This window comes from Prionailurus viverrinus, chromosome A1 (assembly GCF_022837055.1).
Source record: "Prionailurus viverrinus isolate Anna chromosome A1, UM_Priviv_1.0, whole genome shotgun sequence".
Taxonomy (NCBI): Eukaryota; Metazoa; Chordata; class Mammalia; order Carnivora; family Felidae; genus Prionailurus; species Prionailurus viverrinus.
Window position 1 is genome coordinate 166,812,760 of NC_062561.1, and position 27,270 is coordinate 166,840,029.

The following is a 27,270-nucleotide window of genomic DNA, read 5'->3' on the forward strand; positions in this document are numbered from 1 at the left end:
AAATATGAGAGTTAATATTTGTAAAGGGAAAATAAAATTTTAAAATTAAGTAATTTCTGTTTTAAAAATTAGAAGACAGACCAAGTGCAAAAGAAAATACGGTAAAGCCTTGGATTGGGAGTAACTTGTCCTGCAAGTGTTCTGCAAGACAAGCAAATATTTCTAATAAATTTTAACTTGATAAATGAGCAATATCTTGCAATACAGGTAGTATGTGATGCCAAACATCATATGATCACTACTGAGCCAAGGGTTCTCTCTCTCTCTCCCTCTCTCTCACTGTGGGCTTGTGTGTGATTATCTCCCATTCTCAGATGCTTGGTATCAGGCCGTGGTGTTTGGCAGAAATCAGTGATTTTTAAGAATGCTGGAAGGTGTCCACCACTGGCACTAGTATACTTCAAAGCACCTACAGACAGTCCTTTGCTTTTCCATATAAAAGTAAGCTTAGGAATGCTTTGCTTCATTCTAGGTCAGGCTGCCTGCAGGTAGAGATCCTTCCCTCTACTACTTTATCGCCAGTATATTAAATACAGTATATGACAAGAGTTTATTAATACTGTACTGTAGTCAACATCCATGCAAACATATACAATGGCCCCCACGGCAGAAGATTCCATTGAGCAAATAGATAGCAGTGATTCTGTTAGTGATAGTGAAAGTAATCCTACACAATAACCTTCCTCTCTCTTGTCTCCCTCATACTAGCCACGAAGGATTTCAAAGGTAAGTGCAGGTTAATTTGTTTACTTTTCTTTATATTTTGTATTTTCTTTATTATTTTGTGTTATAGTATTATAACTTTTTATATGAATATTTTTAGGTTGTGGAATTTTCAGGTTGTGGAAATATTTAGGCTGTGAATCTGAGTTTCCATTATTACTTATGGGGAAATTCGCTTTGATATGCAAGTGCTTTGGATTACAATCATGTTTCCCGAATGAATTATGCTCTCAAACCAAGGTTTTACTGTATGCAATGATGGAGGAAAAAAAAAGAAAAAAGTAAATTTCCACAGATGAAACACTGAAGAGAAACAATAAGAAATAAGTTCACTAAAGCCAAAAGTCAAAGTAAGATGATAAAATTTTAAAAAAATGAGATAAAAGGATGAGGTTGGATTAAGAAAAAAATAATAAAATCCCAGAGGAACAAATTAGAGGATTAAGAAATATATTAAACCAAATTACAGAGTTTCTATTTCTGAAAATCTAGTTACTGACAGTCTTAGTCCAGTAGGGCTTCTATAACAGAATAACAACTACTGGGTGTCTTGTATACAACAGAAACTTATTTTTCACAGCTCTGGAAGCTGGAAGCCTAATATCAACATGGCAGCCAAATGGTGTCTGATAAGGGTATCTGGTTCATAGACAAACATCTTCCCACCATGTCCTTACATGGTGGAAGGGACAAGAGAGCTCACTGGAGTCTGTTTTATAAGACCACTAATTCCATTCATGAGGGTTGCACCTTCATGATCTAATCACATCCCAAAGGCCCCGCATCCTAATATTATCACTTTGGACATTAGGATTTAGTGTATGAATTTTTGAGGAACACACACATTCTGTTTATAGCACTGACATTAAAGAAAACTTCAAAATATTCAATGTGAAGTCAGGAACAAAAGATGGCATGATTTAGATAATTAGAAAGAATATAATAAAGAGGGCAAATTGGAATGCACAAACCAAGATGGTAAACAAATGTAACCCCCTTTCAGATCCTTAAACATGCTCTAAAGTTCCAGAAATGTAGGAGAAACTGTGTTACTAAAAGCGCTAATCATTCCATGATTCATTTTTCCTTCTTACAATAGAACAATCTGGCTTTTCTTGCACAGTGTTATCCAGCTGGAGAATGCCCTTCTCAGGCTCCATTGTAGCTATGTAAGGCCATTGATTAAGTTTGTGCCGAATGATGCAAGCAGATGTGATAAGTACAACTTTCAGGTCACATTTTTATAAATGATATTTTTAACCTTTCCTTTTTGAAAGCTCATTAGACGGCGGCAAATTAATTACAACTAAAGTATTAACCCACAACAATAGAAAAAATAGAAATTTCTCCATCAACACAAAAAAGTTTTCAGTTAAATTTTGCAATATGAAAAACAGGAAAAAAGTATGTTAACCAATAAATAGAGCACAATTTAAAAAGCTACTCTCTAGAACATAGCCTGTATTTAGTACTGTGAAAAAGACAGTAAATTTTTCCCAAAGGCTAGGAAATTCTCCAAATTTGAAGATCTTTATACAAGGCAGGAGTGACAAATGTGACAGGATATCGGAGAAATAATGACCTGATAAAGAACTGTCAAATATCTAAAAGTGACCCTAATAACAAGAAGCAAAAATGAAAGAGTTCCTCTCTAAACAAATTTACTGAATGGTTTGTGGAAAATGACCTAAGATAGTGTGGGTGGTGTTATTGCAGAATGAAGGTCTGCATATTTTGGTATTTTTGAAGCCCATTGTATACTCAGCTTGCCTTATTCACAAGAAGAGAGGCACAAAAGAAATGTCACCATGAAGAAGCATTCAAAAATACTAGCTGGAATACTTCAAAAATAAATGCCATAAAAAGGGAAGGGGCATTTTAGATTAAGAGGAACTAAAATAGGCATAATAAATAAATTTAGTGTGTGAATATTAGTTGTACACAGATATTAAAAATGAATAGCTAGGAAAGATATTCTAGGAGATATGCACTTAAAGACGTATTAATTTCCTTTGCTGTGATAATGGTATTGTGGGTATACAGAATATCTTTATTTCTTAGAGGTGCCTGCTAAGGAATCATGATGTCTTATTTTAGCTCATGTTCCCTAGGAAACAGCTCCTTAGGGGCTGAGACAAAGGTAGATGGGGTAACGTTTTATTGAGGGCAGGATAAGAAGCATGAGAGGAAATGAGTGACTCAGGGAGGACAATCAAATTCAAGGGAATGTATTAAATATTTGAGACATAGCTTTGCAGAAAACTAAAGCTGGTTGATTTGTCTTATAGGGCATCTCTTAGAAAGACTGTATGAAGTTACACTACCTGTAGGCCTGAGATGGCAAGCTACTAATCCATTAGTTCTTCCCATCTCTTATGGTTTAGTGGTCAACATCCACCCAATGGAAAGTTGACTGTCTTGATCTATCAGGTCATGTCTCTTGGCTCCACCAGAGAGCCTCTGATAAAGCAACATTCTCTGTAGGTACAGTCCAACCAGGGCCTGGTCATGGGTTTCTCCAGTCAGTAGGTTACAGACATGTGATTTTTTAGTCTGTGATAGAAGTAATGTCAGCAATATAGACCAGTACTTTAATATCATTTAACTAGTTCTGAAACGTGTAAGCTCTACTCTGGCCAGGAAGCAAGGCAGGCAGTCAGGTTGGAGGTGGGGGTAGTGGGAGAACCCAGGGAGATCGGGAATGCTACAAAATTTGGGCATTGTATGGTTCACTGGCCTCTTACATCATTTTACCACATCCATATCTCATATGAGATCAAAACCTTCTCACTTCTGAGAATCGAGACACATCCCCATACTTTCAAAGTGAGGAATTGTTGCAATCTCTGAAAATTAGATTGGATAGGAATGTTAGCAAACCAAGTTATTGTTCTAATGTTTCAGATGGTTTGGGAAATTGTTATTTTTTTATTTTCCATCTCCATCTCCCATTCTAGGTTTTCATCATACTTGATCAGAAATTTAGATATTCTGGATTGTTTACCTGTAAAATGTTCCAGAATTTCTCCCTCAAATATTCTAAACCTTTAATTTCTTCATCTTGGTTCATCCTCAGATTTTGTGATATCCCATTTACATCTATCATTGACCATATTTCCAAGTGAATCCATTGGGTCTTTGCTCCTTACTGATGGCTTTTTCAGTGACAACCAGGTTTTTAAGCTAATCAAGTTTGATTGTCCTTTTCTTTTAAGTGTATTTATTTATTGTGAGAGAGAGAAGGACAGGGAGAGAGAAAGAGAAGGGGGGTAAGGGCAGACAGAGGGAGAGAGAGAACCCCAAGCAGGCTCTGTACTGCCAGTGCAGAGCCTAAGGAGGGGCTCGAACTCACAAACCATGAGACCATCACCTGAGCCAAGATAAGGAGTTGGATGCTTAACCCACTGAAGCCACCCAGAAATCCCTCAAGGTTGATTTTCCTAGGCAGTATTTGTACTCTTGTCATTGTGTGATAATTCAATATGATGAAAAATTCATAAGTGGTTAGTTAGTGGTGAAAGTTTCCAAATAGTGCAATTCTTACTGTGTCTCTTGGAAGAAGCACACTTCCTCACCTGTGAACCACATCTTCTAACCCAGCAGAGCCTACTTTTCAAGGAGCAGAAGCATCAAATGAAGGGAGTGATTAAAAAAAAGGAACATTCCTACTTTTACTTCTTGATTCTTAAACTAGTGTACTCTTGCTCTTAAGGATCCATCATTTTGCATTTTTATTGATCAAGATCATATATCATAGCTTGTAAGACTATACCCCCAAATGCAATACTCTATATTGCCAGAGATTGATACCTTAGCTTTACCACCAACAAGCTTTTCACCACTTTTTCAGACAAGCAGTTTATGGGTTTGGGAATAATATGGTAAAATCAACAAATTCCAACATCATAAGTCAATTGTTATCTCTCTTTTGTCATGAACAAGTCCTTTGATCTGAAGCGATAAAACATGGATATGTCTGTCATTCCATAAGTCCTTGAACAGTGGTTATGCTCAAGGTTTCAAAGTCAGAGAAGGAAAGGCCAAATTTGGAATATAATACTGACTTCAATAAGGATGCATTGCTGCTCCCTTGAGAGTGGAAGGGGTTCAAAGTAACTGTCCTGCCCCAAGAGGATTAGCTGGCTTTGTTGAGAAAACATCAAGTACATAAAATCAGCTTCTGATGCTAGAAATTTAGATATTTAGCAGTGGAAGCAATATCTCCAGCTTGGTAAGAGAGGCCTATATTGGTGTCAGTGCATGCTCTTTTCTTTGAGTGGGGAAGGATGCTTGACATCCATAGGACAGGCCATCCTGTCCATCTAGTTGTAAAGTCCTCCTCAAGTAAATGTTCTCTGGTGGTCATTGAAGTTAGACAAAAATATCTATATACGTATTTCCTATTACAAGTCTGTCCAAATACATATATATACCAGAGGGCATTTTCTGACTTTATGGGGTTGTTTTCCCAGTCTCTTCACCAGTTTCCCAATCATTTATCACAGCTGAGGAGTCAGTCTTTATTTCTACCTTGGACCACCTATCTTTCTTTCATAAATGGCCAATCAAGTGTACCACTCACAGCTCTGCACCCTGAACAATTTTCTCTCAATGTTGCCCTTCACAGCAATCCATGAGTGGAGCTGTGATGTAGCCACAGTCTCTCTGACTAATACTGATATTATCACTTCTATTCATTTGTAAACCAGCCCTAATCCCTTTCCTCCCCTGAGTCTGAGAATTAAGAATGTCCTAGGGGTCATTGTGTGTTCAGGGAGCAAGAGAAGTAGGGGACAGGGGAATCCATAACACTGACCCATCTCATTTTTTTATGCCATCTAGAAAGACTTGAACCTGACTCCTCATTTACCATTTTTATTTTTCAACAGAGTTTTCTTCTTCTACTACTGCAAAACATGTGACTCAGTTGATTTGATATCAATCAGATCATCTGTGGGTTCTCTTGCCCAAAGCCACTTGGTGCCTCACGTTCAGTTGCTTAGTCTCTGTTAGGGTCTAGCAGTGCACCAAGTGTATAGTCTAAGACTACAGGAAGATGAGAGTCTCCTTTAATGCTGTCATAAAAGCCCTCTGGCTTTCACTATCTGCCTTTAAGTTGACAATCTGTTGTCATTCACCTGTCAGTCTTTTCCAGACTTTCACTGCTATCAGACACAAATTACACTAATATTGCATCAAACTGGTCAGTCACTCGTAGCAGCCACTGATCTCCCATTACGTGTTTTTGACACCTATGCCATCATGATGTCACCGAATATCAGGGATTGTTATCATCCCTTTACCGACAGCAATATGGTTTCTATTACTTTCAGAATGGAAAACAACCCAACACCAAAACCTAGCCCCAAAGTTTCAGTTACTAGTGCCATTCCTGTCACCAATTATACCAACTCCCTAGAAAACAGAGCCTGAAAAAAATGTGTGTGTGCTAACAATCAATGGGGAGGTGTGATTTCAGAGAAACAAGCATGAGAACAATGGGGAAGTGAGGCAAGGAAAGAGGGACAGCGATGACAAGGGGCTGTATACTTGAACTGGCCAGTTTCACAACTTGGTTGTTTGGCTCTATAGGCCACCTCTGGAGAGACTGTACAAATCTCCTGCATCTTGAAGTAATCTGTGAGTGGAGAAGAGGGAAAAGAAAATACATTTATTAGTTGCTTCTTCCTCCTTGTCCCTGTGTCTCATTATCAAAATAAATTACATGAATCTTAACTCTGAATCATTTTCAGGTTGTACCACCTGACTACCAGGCAGGATATGGTTAGGCCAGAATCTTTGTGGCCAGTCTAGCCAGGGAACAGGCTGTGGTCTCAGGCACTGAGGCATGGGGCTCTTAGGTCTATGGTAGAATCAGTGTCCACAACTTTACAACTGTGGGAATGGCATGAGCCTTTGCCAAGGTTGTTTTGTTCAGGAAACATAGCAAGAGCCAACGCCTAAGAAGAGGGAATAAGAAGTTCTGGAATGTTACAAAACCTGGGTCTGGTACAGACCTGCAACATACTTTTAAATGGTTCAGAAAAAAAAGACAGATACAGAGAATAAACAATTACAGATAAAACAAAACAATACTAATATCTGACTCTAGAGGATGCACACATGCATGCAAAGGCATACAGTTAGATTTTCTATGTTTGGAAAATTTAAAAGTTAAAAAAACAAAGTTGAAAAAACAATAAAGCATGCTTTCGTAAGGTAAAAAAAGTGAAATTTGAAGAAATTCCACAAAAATAAGAATTAAAATAAAGGATTTCTTGAAAATAAAGGAAATATACAAAGTCAATCTATAAGATTTCCTTTCCTTTTCAACATTTAAATGAGGCACTTTAATATGTTTTATTTAAATGTCAATAGATGCTGCACTCTATTTAAAATAAAGTTTTCCTATAATTCTAGCTGTATACGTAAACACAACAACTGAACTTGGAATTCTTCCACCCCAATTTCAGTTGAGTCATGGGGACAATACATGCTACTACATTACAAAGTGGGTAGCAACATAGTCCACAATGACAGACGTCATGCAAAGTGGTCATAAGCCTACTGAAGAACTCATTAACAGGGAGAGAATATAAGGATAGGATTTTTGAGAGACTGGAAAGCTTTTGGGTTTTGAGGAAAAATTGCTTGGAAAGTCTTGTGAATTTTTCTGGAGGGTAGAAGGAAGTTATCTTACTGGGGTTTTATGGAAACTTCTATATGTCTGCTGCAGTTAGTGGACACAGTATTCTGACGTGTGAACACATTTAAGGAAACTAAGACAGGATACACTGGCTAAAAACATCAGGGCAGCATAAAAAGAGAGGTTCATTTAGAAGATGGCTGCATACCTCAATGCTAATGTGACAAGACTGTATGACTTGTGGGACAAGACATTGAAATCATAGAAGGACTTTTGGCCTGGGGTCATTTAAAAGCAAAGTGATTCTGATCAAGAAGATTCTGCCAGCGAGATTTTAGCAAATATTTAGCCTCATCAGGGAAAAACAAGATAATTTAACATGGAATTAGTTTCAAATTTTGATTATTACATGATGCCAGGCATTTTTCTTGAATTGGGACAATTTTACCTCTTAAAGTGACCATAGAAATTTATGTTATCTTAGAGTGAGCAAAACAATCAAGAGGCTCACGCATGTTATCATTTAAGATGAAGGAAACCCTGAGAATTTAACATTTTAAAGGGTCACATGAGACTCCAATTTTCAATTGTTGCATCTTACGATTCTTGGTTCATTCAACAAGTCTTTTTCATAAACATATGATAAGGATGACAATTTTTATGGAGATATTTTTGTTTATTTCTCTGAATTTTTTGTACCCGATTTTCAAATAATTATACATGTAGGACAATTTTTTAAAGACATGTTTAAAAAAATAGGGGCACCCAGGTGGCTTAGTCAGTTAAGCATCCAACCCTTGGTTTCAGCTCAGGTCATGATCTCATGGTCCATGAGTTCAAGCCCCACATTGGGCTCTGTGTTGACAGTGCAGAGCCTGCTTTGGATTCTCTCTCTCCCTGCCTCAGCCCCTCCCCTGCTTGTGCTCTCTCTCTCTCTCTCTTTCTCAAAATAAATAAATAAACTTTAAAAAAAATTAAAAATAAAAAAATAATCAATTTTAAATATTTAATTTTATTTTGGATTCTTGTATATGTATGCCTAATGTGTATATATACCTATTTTTCTGAACTTGAATCATTAACATTTACCAATATTATGAACATTTATGTTTTATTTCATGTATTTTATCTAAATCTTTAGAAAAAAAAACCTTTTAAATTTTTTTGATAGGGAGAGTGCACGTGAATGGGGGGAGGTGCAGAGAGAGAGGAGTGAGGGAGAGACAGAATTCCAAGTAGGCTCTGAACCACCAGTACAGATATCAACAGGGGGCTTGATCTCATGAATCCTGAGATTATCACTTGAGCCAAAATCAAGACTCTGAGGCTTAATCACCTAGCCACCCAAGTGCCGCAGGAAAACTATTTTAATTGTAACAGCTTTCCTTTGGCAAAGTATAATCCACCTTTGAGATGGTACTTTTGATTCTAGCAATGAGGAGGCTGCCTGCTGCCCGCGTATCTAGAGAAGCTAGAGAAATTGACAAGGGTCAGAAGGAAGCAATGGGAGAAGAAGTAGGTTGGGGTGGCAAAGTGAGGCAAGTTTGATGCTTATTCAAGTGCCGTTTTGTTTTGTTTTGTTTTGTTTTGTTTTGTTTTTATAAAGGAGTTAAAATTAAATCTTTGCAATAAAGCAGAAATTAAAACCTCTGGTTTATCTGTATCCTTTGAAAAACGCTACATTGTTTGGAAGAATCAGCTCCAGCTCCAGTGCTACTTAGGAGATAGGCTTGTCTTTGTTCTTCATGGAAAATTCTAACCAGGACTCTCCCTTCATATCAGAGACAGATTCTCGATTTGTTTTCTCATTTCCCCCAAAGTGCTATTGATTTCTATTTGGATTACAATGTTCACAGGCAAATATCACAGGATGGAGTCCAAGTCTTAAGGCAGACTTTCTCTCATGTCTATTACACACACACACACACACACACACACACACACAAAGGTACAGGTTTACTAATCCTGTTGTATTAACTTGGGCAAGGAATTTAACATTGTTAGCCTCAATTTCCTTATCTATATAGTAGGAGTAACTACATTGCCTTTAAAATCTCTAATACAGCACATGAGGTATTTTGCTGAAAGTACATTTAAGTAATTAGAGGATTTCTATATAGGATTTTACTAATAGTAATACTACAAATATTAAAAGATAGCAGCTTATCACTATAGCTTTCAATTACTTTAATTTAGGAAACTATCTTAAATGGACTGAATTTTGGCCAAGTGTAACTTTTTTTTTAAATGGTGGTTGAATCCAGTTTAGTGTACATAGGAGATTTTATAGTACATTGTTTCAAATTTTCTTCAGTAAAAGAAATGTAACAAAGTGCAATGCTGAAATGACTATGGCAAAAGCATTTTAGGTGAATTAAGCTTTCTACGAGTATAAAGGGACAAAAAATGTTATTTAAAATCAAATAACATCTACCTATTTGAAGTCATAATGACTTCCCAGCATTGAGCTATCACAACATGATAGCCCTTCACTGCAAAGGACTGATGAGTCTAGAGTATGCACTAAACATTCAGAGAAAATCAACTGATTTTTATCTCTACTTTTATAAATTTTGACCTCAGAAAACCTGAGATAAAAGGCTACTGTACCTTGAGACTTTTTTTTGCTGTTCATTTTTGAAATGTAATTAAGCTTCAGCCCTATTATTCCCTGACAATGGAAAAGCCATCGATTGTGCTGCTTTTGAAATCCTGTATCACATTAGGCACTTTCTAATAATGACGCCCTTGGCTTAAGAAGAAGAGAAAATTGACTTGACCTAATTAAAAACTCTGAAGATCCTGTCTATTATTTTTTCATAAAACTTATTTGGGCCATATGCCAATTAAAGAATGAATACGTAAAAAAAATTTCTGTCGAATGGAGATAAAATAAAATGATATATGGTAAAGTAAATCAGATTGTAAGAAGTGAGATTTGTCAGACTATAAAATTTCTAAGCAGAATGCACATCAGTGAAGTTTCAAAATGGGAACACATTCATCTCTGTTAGCCTCAAGTGCCTTAGATCCAAGAAAAGAACAGGGCTTTGCCAAGAAAGGTGAGTTCGTAGTATAAAAGCAACTCTCTTTAAGCATAATTACTACAAACTTCAGTGAATAATGAAGAAGCTCTTATTATCTTGGTACCATCTTTCTATCTCCTTTCATTTTCTCTCACAATGAAATAGTACACATTATTTCCAAGTGAATCCAGAGCCAGGAAGCCACACACAGCTTGGAAGGTTTTCAACTTGCAGTCTTCATTCTAAGTCAGAACTAGTTGAATTCACCCAATGAGCAAGTCAAAATAAGAAATGAAATTCAGTCTCCTGTTATACCTTCAAAAACCTAACTACAGTCACTATTGTTTAACACTTCAAAATCCATTTCATGAAATCTCCGACATCTATCTTTCTATCTTTTTATCTCTTACATATTTAGAATTGTCTATTTCTCCCCTGTGCTCTGTGGTTCCTCACCACAATGTTTAAAATGGTCAAACAGTTGCTGGTTTCCTGTTTTTTAATAATATTTTATGACAATACATTTTTTTCTTTTACTATTAATTCCTGGCCATGCACATACATACCCATTGTCTCTGATATTTGTTTTCTCTTAGAATACTGCTTCATGTTTATTTAGATTTGACTTCATACATGTAATTATGTATTAAATACTTGATATTTTATCTAATTTCATGAAATCATGTTTTAATATAAACTTACAAAAATACATATCATTGTACAATGTTTTATTAATGTGATTCAAAATTTGAATTGGCTTCCAATTGACCAGATAAAAATTAAAATATTGCCAGCCTTGCATAAAAGGTTTTCTACAATATGCCCCAAACTAACCTTCTAGCTGGTTTTCAATGGAAAATTCAGTTCTACTCTACACTACAACCAAAACAAACTTTCCTCATACCTGAGAGCCCTACTCTGCATGTCTGCTTCAGTCTTTGTTTGTGGTATTCTCTTTTATCTGGTATTTGAGGCACTCTGCATCCAAATAGTCAACCTTCAAAATCCATCATTAATAGTGCTTTCTAGTTTAATTTTTTAAATATGTTCCTAGTAGGATAAATTATGACTTTTTAATCTTCCAAAATGCACTAACAATTTGTTGGTGCCCCTTTTTGTGATTCAGCAGCAGTCTCCATAACTTCTTATACATATTAGCCCTTTGTGTGTTAGCTGTCCACTGAATTTGTGCATATTAAATGATGTAAAGAGATTGTTTTATACAAGCCACCTATATGTTGCAGTACTGTACTGATCTGCACATCTGTGAAAGGAAACTTAGCTTCTGGAAAGGGAAATAGGACTGAATAACTAATCTGCTAGACTCAAGAGGGCTAGATAAATGGAAAAGTCTTCTACAGCAAGGTTAACTAGTTTAGTAACAAATCACCAGGTTGAGGTGGGTGAAGTAGGGAATGGAGAGGGGATTATTATTAACAGAAGACAGGCTAGAGAATAATAATAATAGTAATAATAATAATAATAATAAAGCAAAGGATCTTCTTTTACTTAAGAAAAAAAAGAAACTACCTCAACATAAATTGATGTTTCCCACCCCTCCAGGGAAGATTATACAATTGAATACAAACATGCACATTCACACACAAAACTCTATACTCATGACACTGAAAAAGAACTGCAGAGATGATATTTTTAAGTTGCTGATGATCCTCAGGTTTTGGGGTCAGTGCACTACCAGATGAATAATAATAAACTATAAAAAGATCTTGAGACAATCCATAAATATAAGGAATGAAGCAAATCAACTTCAAAACTAGCAGTTAACAATAATGCATTGATATAAACTAGATTGTTATTGTCATTATACCTAGAAAAGAATTATTGAATAGATAAATAATTTATTTAAATGTTGAACTGTGTGTGAACCTGTTTAAAATAATGAATAATAGGGGCGCCTGGGTGGCTCAGTCGGTTGAGCATCCGGCTTCGGCTAAGGTCATGATCTCACAGTCTGTGAGTTCGAGCCCCGCGTCGGGCTCTGTGCTGATGGCTCGGAGCCTGCGGCTTGCTTCGGAATCTTTGTCCCCCTCTCTCTCTGCCCCTCCCCCACTCATGCTCTGTCCTTCTCTGTCTCAGAAATAAACATTAAAAAAATTAAAAAAAATGAATAATAAATATAATACAAATAAAAGGAAGAGATACTACACGAAATAGGCAGCAAACTTATGGAAATCTTTAACTGCAAAGGAATTATGTAACCTTGAAGATGCAATAGTTCACTCAAAGTTTGTAGTTACATTAGTACAAAAAAACCCCACAACCCCATAATATGCTAAAAGAACACTGTGTATATCTTATTATCACATATATTTGCATTTAACAAATTCACTCATGCCTCGCTCTTCCACTAGTCTTTAAGTGTCTAGTGTCCAGTGTAATAGCTTCTCACTAAAAGTGTGGTAAATCAACGAATACAAAAATGAATCAAACACTCAAACATTGTATAGTATGCACCATATTCTTCAAGGTAGCACAAAACCCAGGAGTAACAACCTTGAAAAACATGTCAATAGAAATACTATTTTGGAAGAAACTTTTTTCTTTCTCTCTCTCTCTTTCTCTCTGTCCTTTTTTCAAGTAGGCTTCACACCCAGTGTGGAGCCCAATGCAGAGCTTGAACTCATGACCCTGAGATCCAGACCTAAGCTGAAATCGAGTCATCTGCTTAACTGACTGAGTCACCAAGGCACCCAGGGAAAAACTTTTTAATCAGAATGCTAGACTGCGTGAATAGTGGATCTACAATCACTATGGCATAGGAACCCACCAATCTGAAATGATGCTAACTATAAACAACTCAACCACCAGAATGACTACTTGTGTGTACCAGCAGATTATCAGTTTGGCTGGATTCAGCAAGGACATGTTTGTACTCTCATTGTGTGCCAAAATTCAAAATAAACTTTTCACAGAATTATTAGTTATATGGATTAGTATATTTGGAGCCTTGAGCTAATAATGCCAGAGCAAATGGTTAGACTCTGAGGCAGTTAAATTAGTTCTATTAAGCTCCACTATTCCAGACTAAGTTTCTCTATTCATTTGTTTATACTCTAAAAATACTCACTTTTAGGGTGCCTGGGTGACCCAATTAGTTAAGGGGTTAAGCAGAGGACTCTTGATATCAGCTCAGGTCATGACCTCACAGTCATGAGATGAGCCGTGCATTGGCTCCACACAGGGCGTGGAGGCTGTTTTACATTCTCTCTCTTCCAGCAGTTCCCCTGCTTGGAGAGCATTTGGTAGAAGCCATATGACCTCCCAACAGGCAAGGGTCCCAGCAAACTCTGAAGAGCAGCCACATTTGCTGGTATTGGGACAAAGACACAAGAGTGCAGGGAAACCTGGTGCTGGATGTGTGTTATGGTTTTGCATAATCTGAACCTCTGCCACTGCACAATCATGTGAACATTTTCTGGGGCAAGCTGGCACCAGCCATTTCTCAACCAGACCCTCCCCCAGAGAGTTGGTGCGGGTCTAAACCACAGTGGTCTCTAAAGTGTGGAGTTTTGAAACATAACCCCATCTAAGATAAAACCCTGAAGGGAGGTGCCAACTGGCAGGTGAACAACTTAGACATGGACAGGATGGAGGTGGGGAATGGATGGAAGCCTGAGATAAAGGAGAGGTGCTTGATCGCAGGTCGGTGAGAATGCAAATTTCCTATGCCAGGGACTAGGGAGGTGGGTGAAAGCCATTTCCACCTCTCTTGCACAAGCATATGCACACACTGATCCACCCAGTGAGTTAATCACCTCCACCCAATGGAAAATGGAGCCAGTACACCAAGCCATGCCCAATTGCACCCTCCAAACACATCCCCTAGAAGACCAACACAAGTCACTCCACCTGCTTAGTGTATGGATTATAGAGGAATTCATAGTTTGAGTTCTAGGGGAAACTGGATGTAACTTCATTTGGGTTTCATTCTGTATGCTGCTGCATTTATTAGTTTGTTGTTGTTGTTGTTGCTGTTGTTGTGCTTCTGTTTTTTTTTCAATTGTTTTTGTTGCTTTTTATTTCCTTTTGATTCTTTTTAAAGAATACAGAAAGAGAAAAATACATTTTCACTTATTTTTTTAATTTTTAAAATTTTTAAATTATTTTTTACTTTATTTTTTATTTTCAAAATCATTTATTCCATTTCATTTTCTTTATTTTATTTTATTCAATAGATTTTTTAATTTTTAATTTTTTTCTTACCTTTTTTCCTTGTCTTTCTTTTCTTTCCCTTTTTTCTCTGTTCTATCAAGCTTCTTTCAAGAAGCAGACAAAACACACATTTTTTGTTTTGTTTTTAATTATTTAATTTTAATTTTTAATTTTATTAATTTTTTTCTTTCTCCAAAATGACAAAATGAAAGAATTCACCCCAAAAGAAGTAACAGGAAGAAATGGCAGCCAGGGAATTAATCAATAATCAGTGAGATATAAGCAAGATGTTTGAACTAGAATTTAGAACCACGATAATAAAAATATTAGTTGGGGTTGAAAAAAGCATAGAAGTCCTTTCAGCAGAGATAAAAGAAATAAAATATAGTCAGGACAAAATATAAAATGCTATATGGAGATGCAATCTCAAATGGATGCCACGATGGCAAGGATGGCCAAGCAGAGCAGCAAATCAGTGATATAGAAGACAAAATTATGCAGAATAATCAGCAGGAAATAAAAAGAGGCAAATAAAAGCAAAAGTGCATGATATAAGACTTAGAGAACTCAGTCACCTATTAAAAAGGAATATCTAAATCACAGGAGTCACAGAAGATGAAGAGAGAGAAAAAGGGGGAGAAGTTTTCTATGTGCAAATTATACTGGAAAACGTTCCTAGTCTGGGAAAGGATACAGACATCAAAATCCAAGAAGCACAGAGAACTCCCATTAGATTCAACAAAAACCAACCATCAACAAGGCATATCATAATCAAATTCACAAAATATACACAGAAGGAAAGAATTATGAAATTGGCAAGGGGCGGGGGATGTCCTTAACCTATAAGGGAAGACAGATCAGGTTCACAGCAGTCTTATTTATAGAAAGTTGGCAGGCAAGAAAGGAGAGGCAGGATATATTCAATGTGCTGAATTGGAAAAATATGCAGACAAGAATTCTTTATCCAGTAAGGCTGTCATTCAAAATATAAGTAGAGATAGTTTCCCATACAAATAAAAACTAAAGGTGTTCATGACCACTAAACCACTGCTGCAAGAAATTTTAAGGGGGAACCCTCTGAGTGGAGAAAAGATGAAACAAAACAAAAAAGACCAAAAGCAACAGACTAGAAATGACCAGAGAATATAACCAGAAACACCACTCTACAGGCAACACAATGGCACCAAATTCATAACTTTCAGTACTCACTCTAAAGGTCAATGAACTGAATGCTCCAGTCAAAAGACATAGGGTATCAGAATGCATAACAAGAGCCATCTATATGCTGCTTACAAGAGACCCATTTTAGACTTAAAGACATCTGCACACTGAAAGTAAGGGGGTGGAGGACCATCTACCATGCTAATGGTTGGCAAAAGAAAGCTGAAGTAGCCATTTGGAAAAACCATGAATACTTTGAGATTTAAAAACATCCTACTAGAGAATGGGTTAACCAAGAAATTAAAGAGGAAATTAAAAAACACATGGGAGCCAATTAAAATGAAAACACAACAGACCCAAACCTCTGGGATGCAGCAAAGGTGGTTATAAAAGGAAAGTATATAGCAATCTAGGCATTCCTAAAAAGGGAAGGAAGTTCTCAAATATGCAACCTAACCTAATACCTAAAAGAGCTGGAAAAAGAACAGCAAATAAAGCCCCAAACCAGCAGAATAAGGGAAATAATAAAGATTAGAGCAGAAATCAATGGTATCGAAATAAAAACAGTAGAACAGATCAATGACACCAGGAGCTGGTTCTTTGAAAGAATTAAGAAAATTGATAAGCCCCTAGCCAGATTGATCAAAAAGAACAAGGAAAAGACCCAAATAAATAAAATCACGAATAAAAGGGGAGATATTACTACCAACACAGCATAATACAAACAATAATAAGATTATATTATGAGCAATTATATGCTAATCAAATAGACAATCTGGAAGAAATGGACAAATTCCTAGAAACATATACAGTACCAAAACTGAAACAGGAAAAAATAGAAAATTTGAACATACCCATAACCAGTGAAGAAATTGAATCAGTAATCAAAAATCTCCCAACAAACAAGAGTCCAGGGCCAGTGGCTTTCCAGGGAATTTTGGAGCATTTAAAGAAGAGTTAACACCTATTCTTCTGAAAATGTTCCAAAAGTTAGAAATGGAAGGAAAATTCCAAACCAATTCTATGAGGCCAGCATCACCTTCATTCCAAAACCAGAAAAAGACCCCACTAAAAAGAAGAGCTACAGACCAATTTCCCAATTACAGACAGTCTCAGGGAATTCTCAAAAGAATTGAATTCATGGATCAATTCTAACAGGTTTTGTGGTGGCGTCTTTTGGGTTTTCCACATAGAGTATCATGTCATCTGCAAATGCATCGGCATAAATTCTCAACAAGATACTAGCCAACCAGATCCAACAATTCCTTAAAAAAATTATTTACCATGACCAAGTGGGATTATATACCTGGAGGCAGGTTGGTTCAATATCTGCAAACCAACCAATGTGATACATCACATTAATAAAGAAAGGAAAAGAACCACATAATCCTCTCGATACATGCATGGAAAGCATTTGACAAAATACAGTATACTTTCTTGATAAAAACCCTCAAGAAAGTAGGTATAGAAGGATCATACCTCAAGATCATAAAAGCCATATATGAAAGACCCAGGTAACATCATCCTCAGTGGGGAAAAACTGAGAGTTTTTGCCCTAAGGTCAGGAACATGACAAGGATGTCCACTTTCACCACTGTTATTCAACAGTGTTGGAAGTTCCAGCCTCAGCAATCAGACAACACAAAGAAATAAAAGGCATCCAAATAGGCAAGGAAGAAGTCAAACTTTCACTCTTCACAGATGACATGATACTCTATGTGGAAAACCCAAAAGACGCCACCAAAAAACCTGTAAGAATTGATCCATGAATTCAGCAAAGTCTCAGGATATAAAACCAGTGTACAGAAATCGGTTGCATTCCTATACATCAATAATGAAGCAGTAGAAAGAGAAATTAAGGAATCAATCCCATTTATAATTGTACCAAAAACCCATAAAATACCAGGAATAAACCAAAGAGGCGAAAAATCTATACACTGAAAACTATAGAAAGCTTATGAAAGAAACTGAAGAAGACACACAAAAAAATGGAAAAACATGTCATGCTCCTGGATTGGAAGAACAAATGTTGTTAAAATGTTGATACTACCCAAAGCAATCTACATATTAATTGCAATCCCTATCAAAATAACACCAGCATTCTTCACAGAACTAGAACAAACAATCCTAAAATTTGTATGGAACCCCAAAGAACCAAGACAATCCTGAAAAAGAACACCAAAGCTGGAGGCATCACAATTCTGGACTTCAAGCTGTAACCATCAAGACAGTATGGTACCGGCATGAAAACAGACATATAGATGTGACAAACTGATCACAAAGATCAATGGAACAGAATAGAGAACCTAGAAATGGACCCATGGACCTATAGCCAACTAATCTTTGACAACCTGAAAAGAATATCCAATGGAAAAGACCATCCCTTCAGCAAATGGTGTTGGGAAAACTGGACAGCAACATGCAGAAGAACTTTCTTACACCATACACAAAAATAAACTCAAAATGGATGAAAGACGTAAACCTAAGATCAGAAGTCATCAAAATCCTAGAGAAGAAAACAGGCAACAACCTCTTCAACCTCAGATGCAGCAACTCCTTACTAAATTGTCTCGAGAGGCAAGGGATATACAAGCAAAAATGAACTATTGGGGCCTCATTAAAATAAAAAGCTTTTGCACCACAAAGGAAACAATCAGCAAAATTAAAACACAACTGATAGATTAGAAGATTGCAGGAGGAGTGTTGGGTGGGGGGATGGACAAAATGGGCAGAGGGCATTAAGGAGGGCATTTCTTGGGATGAGTACTGGTTTTTATATGTAAGTGATGAATCACTAAATTCTATTCCTGAAATCATTATTATACTATATGTTAACCAACTTGGATTAAAATTTTTAAATAAATACATAAATAAATAAATAAATAAATAAATAAATAAATAAATAAAATGTATCTGGAAAAAATTCAGTTCTAGTATTACAAGCTGGGCAAACAAGGATGGGCTGAGAGACTTGAGGCAATAAACTGATAAGGACATATTTACAAACACACACACACACACACACACACACACACACACACACATGCACACACACACACACAATGAAAAACAAAGATTCTCTCTCTTCCTTTCCCTCTGCCCTCCCCCGCTTTTCACACGGGCATGTGCTCTGCCTGTCTCTCTCTTAAAAAATAAAATAAAATAAAAATGCTCACATTTGACCACAGGGGTCAGTAAGCAGAAGTTAATGAATGAATTACCTTAAATCAATTAAAAATCTGAATAAAAGAATGAACCTAATTCAAATTCATTATTCTCATGATTACTGATAAAGTGAGAGAATGTTTGTGTTGCTTTAGTGCATTATGATTAAAAATACATTAGTCACTCTGACCTTTCACAAAATAAAAATATGAAAACTGTATTTTGTTAAAACTGTATTTGTGTATATTACACAAATGAACAATATATGAAGGTGTTGGCAACATTGATTAAGTAGGTGTTTCGTGCTTTGAGTAAAACTGATAGAAAGAAAGCACTCTCACAGATTATACAATTTATATTAAATAAACCAAAAAGTAGAAAACCAATACAAACACCTCAACTTTTATTTGTCTTTAAATATTGAGACCTATAGAAATGCATACACATAGCAAATTGCTATATTATAATTAAAGGCAATAAGCATTATATTTTGTTCAGATTATCATAAATTATTAATGCGCTTTGTCATGGGACAAAAAAGGACAAAAAATTACATAAAAGCTAAAAGGAGAATTCAGTTATTAACCTTACAATTTGACATGAATAGTATACAAAAAATGTATATGTGGTGTTTCTGTTTTTAGATTATTCTGCCCTATAAGACTTGGTATATCATATTAAGTATGACAGCAAAACTATGTTATGTTCTCCACCTGTGAAAATCAACTGTATATTTTGTTGTGTTTTTTTTGTTTTTCATTTTCTAACATAGAAGTTTATGTGTAAATAAAGTATAATTTCTTGCAGAATCTCTCCATATTTCCGTTCATAGTGCAGGCTTCCCAAGTGAGGCACAGTGTAGTAAGTCACTGATATGAATCGTTACTAAAATAATTAAGTCCTAACTGAGGGAGTTAAAAACTTTAAAAATGACTTCAGGAGACAATAAGTTAGTCAGAATCTGAAACATATTAAATAGATTCAATCCTACAATTTTGCTTAACATGCACATTCAGAAACCAGAATCAGAGGAGAAATTTCATACATGCAGATGAGCACTTGTGAACAACTCACAAAATAAATGCTATTTAGTCTGAAAAGCCTTGTGATTTGGGAACCAATCTACTAGATAGATGCCAAATTAGCTGATAATTGCCCTAGGCTGAAACTAGCCATACTGTCTGGTACTGATAAGTACTTGAAAAATAACATTTTCATAATTGCATGAATCTCTATTAAATGAAATAAACCTGTAAAAATCGTAGAAACACCAAAAACCAAACATATTGCTAATGCAAATTACTCCTTTGTTAGAGAATAATATCTTTTTTTAACATTGCTTAAAGCAATTCAATTGAAAAGCTAAATCCACAATTATACTGCATGTTATGCTTGGATAATGTCTCCATTCACATAGCCCATGCTTTGTCCACACATGGATGCTAAATTGTGGCAATGTGTGTGGGTAAAGGAGTTTATAAGATAAATTATTGTTAATCCTTGGCATCCAGAAAAATAATTGGTTTTGCTAAGCATCGGACAAAAATCATTTGTTGTGTCTTCTGTCCACCGTACTACTGAAGATTACTTCCTCAGAATACCTATAAAGTCCAATTTCCTATAGCCTTTCTATCATATATTTTGTTCTTATTACAATGAAAATGCATATAGACATAATTCTGTTGCCTTCTGTTCCTGGGAAATTTCTCAGAAATATAAACTTGTCACTTTAGGCAATTATTAGTCACCTACAGAAAATATTATGGATATATATTTGAAAATTAGAGAAGCAAAAATGAATCATAAGCTTTTATAGTTTACAAAAGTGTTCACAATTTCTACTACCATATTGCCTTATTTTTCTCATGCAACTTCTATGTCCACTGCCAGTACCTCACTTCTAGTATAACTTTCTTTTGAGTCAAATAATTGATTTTAAATTAAAAGAATACATGCAAGCGAATTTATTTAAAAATAAGACCATGTAGCTATCAGCATATAGATTAACTTATTTACAGAAGGTACCATTTTTTAAATATCCATGAATATATAAATATCTATGATCATATAATTGGTTTGTAGGGAAACAAAGCAAATTCCCTTGTCAGGGTGGAGTCAGAGATACTTATACAGCATATTTCATTAACATAAGAAGTCAAGTTAGTTTGAAACTTTAACTTTGATAACTAAAATAATATTAAGCTATATTATCCCCATGGCTATACAAAATAAGTACATTATATGATGTAACAAAGATGGAATTATAGACAATCTAACATCAAATTTGAGGTTTAAGTACAGTTATTATCAGAAACAAAAAAAAGAATGGTGTCCCCTGGTGAGGTTCTTTGAACCTAAAAAAAAAAAACTCCACAATTTTTAATGATTACAAATCTGTAAGATTGATAGCATTAGAACACACTTCTTGTTCTCAATTTCACCACTGTTACTTTTCTACAAGGAAATTCGGTTATCCCACATTTAATAACTCAATATATGGCATTGACTCACCTCAGTAAATCATAAAAACGAAAAGCATCAATAACAGAATTATATTCCCGTATTCAGTCCTACTTCAGTTTCCAAGTTGTCCAGAAGTTAGCCTCTGATTGCCTTCCAGTGCTATTATCTGCTGCTATCTATGAAAAAGGTATTGATAGAAAAGATGTGGTATGAGGAAGATGAGGCAGAACCTTACTTTATCAATTCTTTGTAAAGGTAAGAGATAAGAGACTAAGGAATTTTGTTATCACTTTAATAACTAATAAGATTTTTTTATTCCAGTGATTCTTTCACAGTGGTAATTCTATGGTAGGTATGAAAAAAGGAAGGGACAAATATAGAATCACCTGTCAAGCTTTTAATTTATTCATGCCTACATGTCTGCCAGATTGTTAAATCCAGATCTTCTGAGTACAAGAGACTATGTACTCCTATCTTGAGTGACTATAAATGAAGTCTAATTTCTTTTTAGTTATGTCAGTTTCTTTTTATATTTTGAAGATATATTATTAGACAAACACATTCTTGTTAAATAATTCCAGATGATCACCCATTTATCATTAACTATATCCTTCTTTATTTCTTGCATTAAAATTCACCTTCTCTGATATGTGTATTTACACCAGATTGCTTTTGGTTTTGAGTTTGTATAACATAACTATTTCCAAAACTACAACTTCTAATTTTCCACAGTTCTTTGGCCCTACATTTCAGATGTTTCTTTTATAAGCAACATTTAGAGATTTAAAGAAAAAAATGTGTTTCAGTCTAGTCTGAAAAATCTTTGTCTCACAATTGGAATAGTTAGCTCATTTACATTTAAATTAATTACTGATATTTGGGTTTATAATGACCACATTATAATCTGTTTCCTATTTACCTGTTTTCTGTTAATTATGTTCTACTTTGTCTTCTTTTTAAATAATCAAATGCTTTTTATTATTACATTTACTTTCATCGGTTGTACATAATTTTATTATTATTTTAGTATATACCCAAGAATTTACAATAAGCATATTTGAATTGTTGCAGTTAAATACACATTAGTATTTTTAACAACTCATAGAAATACATATTCTAATCTAACATATTAGAACACTTTAACTCTACTTACCCCTTTTTGTATGCAGTTGTCATTTTTACTATATATAGGTATATATTATATAAACTTAAGATCCATTTAGATTTACCTAAATACATATTCCAGTACTCTTTATCATGCCGTACATTTTTGTTTGGTTGTTGGAAATAATTTTCCTTCTTTCAAGAAAAATCCTTTTTTTTTTAAAGTTTATTTATTTTGAGAGAGAGAGAGAGAGCACAGAGAAAGGGCAGAGAGTGAGGGAAAGAGAGAAAGCAGGCTCCACACTATCAGTGCAGAGCCTGATGTGGGGCTCAATCCCACAAACCATGATATCATGACCTGAGCTGAAATCAAGAGTCAGACACTTAACCGACTGAACCACATGGGTGCCCCCCTCCATTTGTTTTTTGTACCGAAATAATGCTATGACAAACTGGTAGAGGGGGAAAAAAAGAATAAATATCTTTATATCACCTTCACTTCTGAATTCTAGTTTGGGAGTTGCCTCCCCTGAAAGGGAAGGTTGTATTCTCCTGAAAGTAATTTGCTTATAAGACTTTTGCTAGGAAGTGTTCTCAGGAAGAACACTTGAGAAGGAACAAATAAAAAGACTGGCAGAGGAAGAAGCTAACCGGCATTACAGTGGTTAGAATGACCTCAGTAAATCCAACAGGGGCTCTGGCCCTGAAATGGTGATTATAGCCATCCCTAATTGAAGCAAGTGAAATTAGTATTTGCTTACCCCTACCAAACAGTTATTGGATATGGGCTGTTCCTGGTAAGGTAGGATAAACTTGGATAAGGTCATCCATCTGGACAGTGTACCACAGCAACCACTCCAACAGCTGCTTTCAGCAACCTACATTTGTTGTTCTGTAGTTTTCTAGTTTCTGTTGTTGGGTTGAGGTATCAGCAATAAGTCTTACTGCAGGTTCTTTATTTTACTTTTTTTAAGTTTATTTTGAGAGAGAGATGGTGGGGAAGGGCAGAGAGAGACAGAGGGAGGAAATCCCAAGCAGGTTCCATGCTCAGCACAGCGCCTGAGGAGGTGGCTCCATCTCACAGACCAAGAGATCACTATCAGAGCCATTATCAACAGTTGGACACTACTGACTGAGCCATCCAGATACCCCATTATTGCAGTTTCTTTAAGGATGTCTTTACCTCAAATTACCTTTAAGATTTTCTACTTGCTCACAACTTTACTTTGTAATAAGCTGTTTTTAATCTTTTTATTTATCCAGTTTAGGGGTAATAGGGTTTCCTAAATATGTGTCTTCATAACTTTCATCAGCTTTTGAAAATTATTGACTATTACCTCTTTAAAGATTGTTTTTCCTCCTCTTTTTCTCCTTCTGGGATTCCAATTGCTCATACATTAATATTTATATAATTTTCCATATATTTCTTGTATGTCTTTCTCAGCTTTCTAATTATTTTTTCTTTCCATGCCTCAGTATGGACATTTTGTAGCAATCTATCTTTAAATTTAGCAATTTTCTCTTCAATTGTGCCCAATAGGTTAGGCCATTCTATTTAGTTTTTACCATTTTTTTGTATTTTTCCTTTCTATAACTTTTAGTCCTAGTGAAATTCTCCACCATTTTGTTTTCCAGACTATAATGGTGTTTTGATCATGCCATGATCACAGAGATTTTTCAGGGGAGACTTTCCTAGGCCTTTCTCTCTTTTACAGAGCAAACTGCCACTTACATATAATCCCAGGTTGCTTGCCAACTAACTGAAGCATAATACCTTAAAAAGAGCCCTTGAGATTAAATTACTAAGTGATTGTTGTAATTCTTCATTTTAAACCAAAGTTATAGCCAGTTTTAATAACAAAAGGTATGAATCTGAGATGGTTTGAGGTCAGGAGGGTATCCTCTGCCTTGGTATTTGGGACAAGCTCATATACAAATATTACTCTTTGAGAACCTTTCTCATGTATGTCTATGAATATAATCATTGAAATTTTAACCATTTCCCAAAATACCTTTGTAGAAAACATTTTAATAGCCATAAAAAAGTGTTCATTTTGGACCATTAGATCAGGAGAGTAATGACACTCCCCATGTCCATCAAGACATGAGTTCTTGAATCTTAATTCAACTCTTTTTTTTAGCTTGCCTCTCTTTTTAACTATGTACCTGTGAACTGGATGTCTTTTGCATTTACCTTTTTGTTCAGTTAACTTTGTCAAAATAATGTCATTTAAAAACAATAAAATATTTGTGGGTACAACACTAAAAGCATTTATTCTTATGTATCTGCACGCCTGCTAGACTTTGTCTGTTGTAAGCTAGATTTGTTTGCAAGGCTCTCTTTGTGGGAAATTTGATTAGTAGGCTATGGCAGTTCTGCTTCCCATGTTTCTTCTCTTTTTTAGACTAGTTGTCTGGGACATGGCTGTCTGGGACATGTTAGTTTCACAATGATGGTGGAAGTGTAAGAGAGCATACAGAGATGTATATGATGTTTTAAGTCCTATTTTCAGAACTCCCTACTGATGCAAGTCACATGGCCAGACCAAAGTCAAAGAGTGAGAAGTTAAACCCCATCCTTTCAATGGGGAGAACTGCAAAGTAATAACATGACAAAAGTTGTGGATTTGGGGAAGATTAAAGAATGGATATCAATAGTGAATGTACATCTTCCTTCCATGACTCTGTAGTTTTTATTTCTCTCATCTACTTGAAGAGATTAGAACTATTTCATTGCTCAGGCAACAAATGGTACTTTGAGTCTCTTTATTTTTTACATTTTTGGTGAATCAGAGAAATTTGTCTTATCGTCCATATGCTAGGAAACTTTCAGGGGTTTATTTTAATATAAAATAGATTTATAGCTAGGAGATGGTTATGACTGGTAAAATTAATAGAAACATAACATATACAGTCTAATGTCATTAAAAATTTATATTGACTGATTTGCAAAATTTGTCTTATTTCCTTGTAGTTACATGTTTATGATATTAATTGAAAACTATTTCTAAGTACTGGGAAGATTTAAAAAATATGTTGTCTATGAACATCCTTAATAATTTGTCTTTCCTTGCTCCTCCAGTAAGAATAAATTCCCATCACCCTCATGATCTTTCCTAATCATATATTTAGTTTCTAAAAATTGCTGCTATTGAAATGAGAATGCATGTTTTCCATGTATATCAGCTGATTTCCATTTTAGATGCTGCATAGCATCTATTATGCTCTTAATTCAATAATATGCCCTTAATTCATTTAAAATTATTGAGCATGACATCAATATTGTGTGTGCACATATGTGTGCATATTCTTCTTATCGTCTTCCATACCACCACAACTATACTGAGATTTTCCGGTGTGGGAAGTCATGCTAGTTACTGCAGATCCACAGAGCCATGGTGAAATAGAAGGCCATAAAACAGAAGGTCCCCTCGACGGTCTTGATCTCCAAATGTAATTTCAGCAATAAAACTATTGAAATAAGCACTTTAGTTAAATGTTGTAATATCATCTTACTTAAAAGTAACACTAATAATACACTTACGTTGAATTGCTCTTTTTTTTTTTAATTTTTTTTTCAACATTTTTTATTTATTTTTGGGACAGAGAGAGACAGAGCATGAACGGGGGAGGGGCAGAGAGAGAGGGAGACACAGAATCGGAAACAGGCTCCAGGCTCCGAGCCATCGGCCCAGAGCCTGACGCGGGGCTCGAACTCACGGACCGGGAGATCGTGACCTGGCTGAAGTCGGACGCTTAACCGACTGCGCCACCGAGGCGCCCCGAATTGCTCTTTAAAAAGAGCTGCAGAAGAAAAATATTCCTAATTTTAAATAGGGTAAATTTTACTTTTCAAAACTCACTGTGTCTTTGTCACAGATTAAAAACATGTGGTACTACTTATAGTTTAAACTCAATATAAAATTTAACTGCATCTTTCTGATATATTTAGCTTCTTTGTCAGTTATCTTCCCTTATTCAGATGGACAAACTGAAGAAGTATATAAATTCTCCCAATTCAAACAAATGAGAAGCTAAATATAAATAACAAATTATCCCTGTCCTGTGTGGGTTATTTTAAAAGCAACTAGAAATATAAATATTGAATTAATAAAGAAGAAAACTACAGCAATTATTTTTTTATTCTGAGGACTTTTACATTCCACACAGGCATTAAAACTTTGCATGTGGAATTTGTCAGCAAGAGAATTCAATTATATTGAATAACTTAAAAATGCTGTTCTCTTCAATTTATTTGTGTACTGAAGCTTATATTTGAAAAATAATTTGCTTATATTTAACCCTTTGTTAATCTTGTTTTTTCATGCCACAATTCAGTAACATAATGTGAATGAAGGCAGAGATAATCTTAATTAGCACTAGAGAACATACATATATAGACATATGTTATTCAAAATTTAATATTTATATTATTCACTTTTTAAAAATATCATTTGCCTCTCTCAATATACAAATGGATATTTGGGTGATTTTTATATTTAATTCTAGTTTTTTAATTCATTACTCAAAGACAACTTATTTAATAGCAATTTTAGAAAAAATAAACACTGTGCTAAGATACTTTCCTTAGGATGCATTTTTGAAGCTTTTAATCATGATTTTTTTTCCTCCATGATTTACACCTTCAGGACAACTGTCTTCAGAGTCTTCACACAAGAGTTATATTTGTTTATATACACAAGTCAAATTTTGGAAGGACAACTTCCAAACTCATTCTATGAGGCCAGCATTATCTTGATTCCAAAACCAGACAAAGACCCACTTAAAAGGAGAACTACAGACCAATTT